This window comes from Miscanthus floridulus, chromosome 14 (genome assembly GCF_019320115.1).
Source record: "Miscanthus floridulus cultivar M001 chromosome 14, ASM1932011v1, whole genome shotgun sequence".
NCBI classification, from domain to species: Eukaryota; Viridiplantae; Streptophyta; class Magnoliopsida; order Poales; family Poaceae; genus Miscanthus; species Miscanthus floridulus.
In genome coordinates, this window is record NC_089593.1 from 29,305,837 (window position 1) to 29,312,345 (window position 6,509).

General features: G+C 49.5%; 1 pseudogene; it reads right to left on the minus strand.

Annotated features, from left to right (window-relative positions):
- Positions 1 to 1,200: 1,200 nt before the first annotated feature.
- Positions 1,201 to 6,128, minus strand: LOC136503271 (uncharacterized; annotated as a pseudogene).
- Between the last annotated feature and the right edge of the window lie 381 nt (positions 6,129 to 6,509).

The window sequence follows — 6,509 nt, forward strand, 5'->3', positions numbered from 1 at the left end:
AACAAGCACGAACTCTCACTTGACCACGACAAGCCTAATGAGAAGGGTGGATGCACACTTTGCTACTCTTGATCTCACTAATGAGGGCTCTTTTTGGGATTCTCAAATCTCAATCACCTCACTAAGATCTTACTCTTCTTGGCACTCTCAAAGGTGTTTCTCAGCTGTTGGAATGAGCAAAAGTGCCCGCATACACGAATGGAGGAAGTATTTATAACCATGGCTGAAAAACGAACCGTTATGTGCCTCTGCGGGGTGACCGGACGCTCCGGTCATGTTGACCGGACACTCTAGTTAGTTCTCCCCGAACTCCTGTGTTTAAGATGTGACCGGACGCTGGACAGCGTCTGGTCAACACTGACCGGATGTGTCCGGTCATGATTTTCCCTTTCTGGAACCTTACTGGAGTCGATCGGACACTGGGACTCAGTGTCCGGTCAACACTGATCGGACGCGTCCGGTCGTAATTTTCCCTCTCTGGAACCTTACTGAGCGTCCGGTCACTTCACCTCTCAACGTCCGGTCGCACTAGACGATTTCACCTTGACCAAATGAACTGACCGGACTCTGTGCCAGCGTCTGATCACACTGAAGCCAGCATCTAGTCAGTATTTGACCATTCATTCACTTCCAACTCTCGATCATATGTGAATAAAGTTTGCTCCAATGGATCTAAGGGCTTTTTAGGAGCTACCTAGTGCTAGATTTAGCAAGTGTGCACCACACCTAACTCACTAGACTCACCTAGGTCAAGCTACCCGTCCATACCCCCCTTAATAGTACGGCCAAAGGAAAAACAAAGTCCTAAACTACTTAAAGTGTCTCTTCAACTCCAATCGACACTTAGAACTAGTTCATCTTTAACCTTGTCGTCAATCCTTTGAAAACCGAAATGATTTCTATCATAGGGGCATGACTACCATGATAGCCCAATCGATCTTCATTACCATGACCTAACTTAATTGCCTCTGCAAAACACACATTAGTCATAGTAATCACGTATTGTCATTAATCACCGAAACCCAACTAGAGGCCTAGATGCTTTCAGGACACATGGACAATTTATCTGATGTGGCATTGCCACTGTGGCGCTGACGATGTCTAGCACTTTGCATTTAACCCCTTATCTTTTTTATTTCTTTTTTCTCTCACTCTTCTTTCTTCTCTGTGAGACTCGAAACCTACCGATGCAATTGGCCGTCACTGCCGTAGCCATTCACCGTCGTAGCCATTCTCTATGAGCACCTTGGGGTCATGGCAGATCCTGGCCGTAACCTCCGCGGGCAGCATCACCACCACGTCCCGTGCCTTGCCGCCCTCGACCGCGGGCAGGACGAGCACCAGCCCCTCGCCGGCGGCCCTACCCACGCGGCATCGATGTGCGCGTTGGGGGCACCCTAGCCTCGAACTCCGCACCGTATATGAGCACGTGGTCCAGCGCCACACACGTTAGCACGCCCTCCTGCTACTGCTGCTGCGCGTGGAGCCACTCCAGGGCACGCCATAGCTTGTCCTTTGGCACGCCGACGACGTGGCGGGCAGCTTGGACACGAGGTCGGCGCGCACGCGTGTGAAGTGGGAGTTGCCGTAGTAGCCCAACGGCAGCGGTGCGTACAGCCGCTGGCAGAAGTCTAGCGCCAGCGTGACAACCCGCTCCCTGTCGGCGGCGTCGGTGATCCAGAGCCAGAAGAGCGCGGTGAGCGCCGCGAATGGGGTGAATAGATCCTTCCTCCTCTTCCAACATACTCCGTCCTCTACCCAGCCGCAGCCGCCGCCGCAGTACCACCCTGCGTGCTTCTTCCAGCCCCATCGTTGTCGTCTGGGTCGGGGAGGAGGGCGGCGGAGCACGAGCAGTGCCCGCGGAGTCCGGCGTGGTCGCGCCTGCCGTCGGACAGCGTCGGACGTCGCAGGCATAGGAGCAGCTCCTCCTCGTGCCGCATCAGCGCCACCGCAGTCGTCCACCGTCGCGCTCGGAGGTGCGGTGCCGCATCGCAGCCGGCCGGCCGGACGCCGACGACGGAGCGCCCGTGCACGCCCCCGTCCCCACTCCGACGCTGTGGCATTCCCGATTCTACGCGTTCATTCAGACGCTGCTCCTGCTGTCGCTGTTCCTCCTCGCCGCCGCGGTGTTGCTCGGCTCGCTCCATGGCTCATGGGTGCGCTTCCACGCCGCCTATGTGGCGCCGCCGCTCCAGCGCCTCGCCAACGCCTACGTCCCGCTCTTCCTCGTCCTGAGCAACCGCATCGCCTAGAAGAGCGCACGCACCGCGGAGGCCGGGAAGTGGAATATGGCGGCGGCATCTATACTAGTTAGGGAGGCGGCCCTGGCCTTCTCGGCGAGTAGAGGCGGGGGAGGGGGCGTCGAGGTCGGGGAGACCGCCAATGCCGGCGTGTGGAGGAAGGGCGGGTACGGGCTGGTGGTCCGGCGGTGCGCGACAGCCCAGGCATGGAAGAAGAGCGCGGTGGCGGTGGGGTCGGAGGCTGCGGCGGTGACGGCCAATTGCGATTTGGAGTCTCACAGAGAAAAAAGAAGAGAGAGAAAAAAAATTAAAAACATAAGGGGTTAAATGCAAAGTTCTAGACATTATCAGCGTCAATGCCACGTTGGATAAAATATACATGTGTGAATCTACGGTGCACCACTTATAAAGTTCAGTGTCCCAGAAATACATTTTGCAAGTTTATGGATACACCCCTCGACAGGTTGAGAAACCCTCGTGCATTTAACTCTGTATTCCTATGTCAATCATCATGTCCGATCGCTCGTACCATACCGTAGTGCTTCTAGCTCGTTCATACATGTTGCATACATACATTTATGATTCTTCGTTAGGCTGTTAATTTATTTACAAGGCTTTGATATAGCTACATGTATGTGCATTTGTGATGTGTGGGTTACGTCACATACCAAAACTTTTGGCTTTATTTAACTATAGAAATAATGTGTGTGTCATGTGTCTACTATATTTTTTGTGGGTTATAGTACATCACAAAATATTTGGCTTTGCTTAACCATGGAAATAAGTGATGTGTGTTTCTGCGTTCATGTGGGCTACATCACATATCAAACGTTTTGTTTTGCTTAACTTATAGAAATATATAATTTGTACATTTATCACGTGTCTTGTATATTTGTGTGTGTTCACGTATACACATCGGCTCGTCAGATCCCCTCAGGCATGCGTCATGGCCTTCAGTCGTTGCTACTATCACTATTCTGCCACGTCATGGTGGAGATCTTGGGAGTGGCTGGTTGTAGGCGGCCGCACCCACGCTAGGGTTGGTGGAACAGTGAGGCCAGTCCTCTCTTCCTGTTCTACGTACGTAGGACCTTGACAAGGCCGAGCACGAAACACCAGTGTAGGCGTGCCTCCAGTATATCAATAGTATAGATGGCGTGGCCGTGCGTGGGCACCGGCGTCATGAGCACTGTGTTGGTCGTTACTACTGTAATAAGAAAGAATAAGGGGGTATTTGGATAATGTGGCTAAAATTTAGGAGATGTCACATGAGGATGTCGTATGGGATGTTCGGATACTAATAAAAAAATAAATTACAGAATCCGTCGGACCACGAGACGAATTTATTAAGCCTAATTAATCCATCATTAGCACATGTTTAGGGCAGTCCCAATGATGTATTGATGATGGTTTCTATCCTCATTAAATGACTTGCCACGTAGACAAAACGCTGACATGGCAACGTAATTAATGAAGAAAGAGAGCAAAAATCATAGAAATGGTTTCTTCATGAAGAAATCAGGTCTACTCTTGACCCAATGCACCAAGAAACCATGAAATCGCCATTGGGAAGAAACCACCAGTTTCTAGGGAGCTCGTGTCGCACTCCTATTGGAGGAAGAAGATATAGTTGGGAGAGAGAAAGAGAAAATAATTATTACTCATAGAAACCATGGGTTGGAAAGCAGTATTTTTTTGATGCGGTATCCTATGTTATAGAAATTACTGGTTTTTTTCATTGGGACTGTCCTTACTGTAGCATCACATTGTCAAATCGTTGACTGATTAGGCTTAAAAGATTCGTCTAGTAAATTAGTCTCAAACTGTGTAATTAATTTTATAATTAGCCTATATTAAATACTTTATGTATGTATCCAAATATCTGATGGGACAACGACTAAAGTTTGAAAGGAAAGCACCCCTAAGAGCAGAACTCGTAGCCTGCCTAGACCCGTGTCGATATAGGTTCGCCCCTCGTGGGGCCTCGCAAGGTATCAGCATTTTTGGGTCTAAGTAAAACACTTTCAGTCTGTTCGTTTGTTGGTTTCAGCCAACCTAAACCAACCTGAAAACCAACCAGCAAACAAGCCGTTTGACTCCAAAGCCAGAGATCAAGACGTCTTTTGTACCTGGACTGACAAAATGCGGGGGCAGATTGCCACATGCACATGTCCACTCAGCGAGCTTCCTCTAGCTGAGCATTGGGCCCGACGTCCTGAGTTTGAGTCGATTGACTACTCCGTAGGCCTCGACTTCAGAGCCACGGGCGTCCGTCAAGCTTGGAAAGAGCCCCCGAGCCCATCCACTCAATCATGGGCCATCTGATGCGAACTTGGTGATGGCTATAGCCAAGCTTTCTTGGTTGATTGGGGTACTCAGGGTACATGTGTACTCATCAAGAGCATGTGCACGTCTCTAACTCATACAAAGGTCATCATGTGGTACTTTATTCTTTCATTTGTCCTCAACATTTAACTTTGCTCAAACCTCTGCAATTTTTTCTTTTGGTAGCTTGACCTTTTGCATGGCCACCCTCGGCAACTTCACTTCAAGGATGAGCCTTCGCCGATGTAGTCGAAATAGCCATAGATACTACAACACCTTCAAGTCCTTTCTTGTGAGCGCTGGCAAGGCTTGCATTTTTGGGTGGTTTGCTTTTCCAATGCGCCCTTCCCAGCTCCTGTAGTGAGAGATTATTCACGCAATTAATGTAGATGAGGACATTTTAGGTGGAGGTAGCCCCCCTCCCCCCAACACCACCAATCCAAATTGGTGCCAAAGACAGTCTATGGCAACAGAGTTGATGGCGAGCCCTTGAGTAGAAACGCAAATAAAGTTTGAAGGCGATGACGCTGGCGTCGAAGGTGAGCCACTCGAGCCGAAACATTGGTGAAGACAAAGCTGTTAGCGTCAAAGGTTAATGGCAGATCTCTAGAGCCGAAACGTTGTGAAATTTCGAGTTCGATTACTAATGTATTTAGAGGGGACAAGTGTAATTAGGAAGGGCTCTGCCATATCAATTGGCCCAATTCAAAACTAAATAAGTTCAAACGTGTGACCGTAACACCCTAAAATTTGTCTCTTTTCAAAATAGGTATAAAATGATTTATTTCTAAATTTTGTGCTCATAAAATATAGAAAAATAAAAAATTTTATTAATTTAAAATTTATCCTAAGGTAGCAACATGTTTGTGTATACATGCCGGTGCAATTGACTTATTGATTGTGTGGTTTGAATTAAGTTTCAAAATAGGTTGAATTGCTTTTGGAAATAAATTTGAAAAATGGCTTTGAAGTAAAAGAAAAGAAAATTAGAAAATAAAAGATTTTAAAAAGTTGTAAAATTTATTTTTGAAAACTTACTAAAATTTGCGCACTTTTATTTGAATTGAAAAGTATATTCAAAACTTTATTTGAAGTTGCATTTGGTTCATAATTGAAATTGGTTTTGAAATATAAAGTAGAACATGGAAAAAAACTAGTCACTGCTCTCTCCCTCTCCCTCTTTGGCCCAGCAGCCAGCCTAACCCTCTCCACTTTTCCCGCGTGGGCCGAGCAGGCCCAAGTGTTCTCTCCCGCTCCAGCTTCCGCCACTGGCCCAAAGCGCTGCTCTTTTCCCGTGCGGCCTAGCCAGCAAGCAGGCGGCCCAGCCGAGCCGTATCCGCGTTTCCCTCTCTCCGCGTGCAGTCGCTGACAGCCGACCCTGCCTCCTGAGTCGTTGACGAACCAGGCACATGAGTCAGTCGTCACCTTTCTCCTACCTCCCGTCACCGCGCCGGACACCATCTCCGCCGCCGAGTCGACTCCGTGCCTGCTGTGTCTCTTGCTGTGCCTTGTGCCGCAAGACGCCTTGCCTCTTAAATAGCCGCCCGGGGTGCCGTGCCTCATCCCCGAACCCTAGTTGAAGCCGCCGCATCCTAGAACACCTTCGTCGAGCCGCAGCTGTAGCCCTAAGCGCCGCCATTAACCATCCCGCGTGGCGCGTCGTCCTTGGTCTGATTCCGCCTCCGTTTTTGGCCTGGGTGAGTCACCCTCCTTTCCTCTCTCTCTTGGTGTCCTCGCCTTGCGTTTTCGTGGACCGTAGACCGGAAACCGTGAACTCCGGCGAGCTCTCTTTGCCCGGCCATGGAGGCGTCGCCATGCAACTCGCCGCCGGCCAACTTTCTCTTCCCGTTTCAATCTGGGCCGTTCAAATCTAGATCAAGGGCCAGGATTAGAACTTACCCATTCGGCGGGCAAATTTTCAAAAGAACCCCTCCCTTTTTCAAT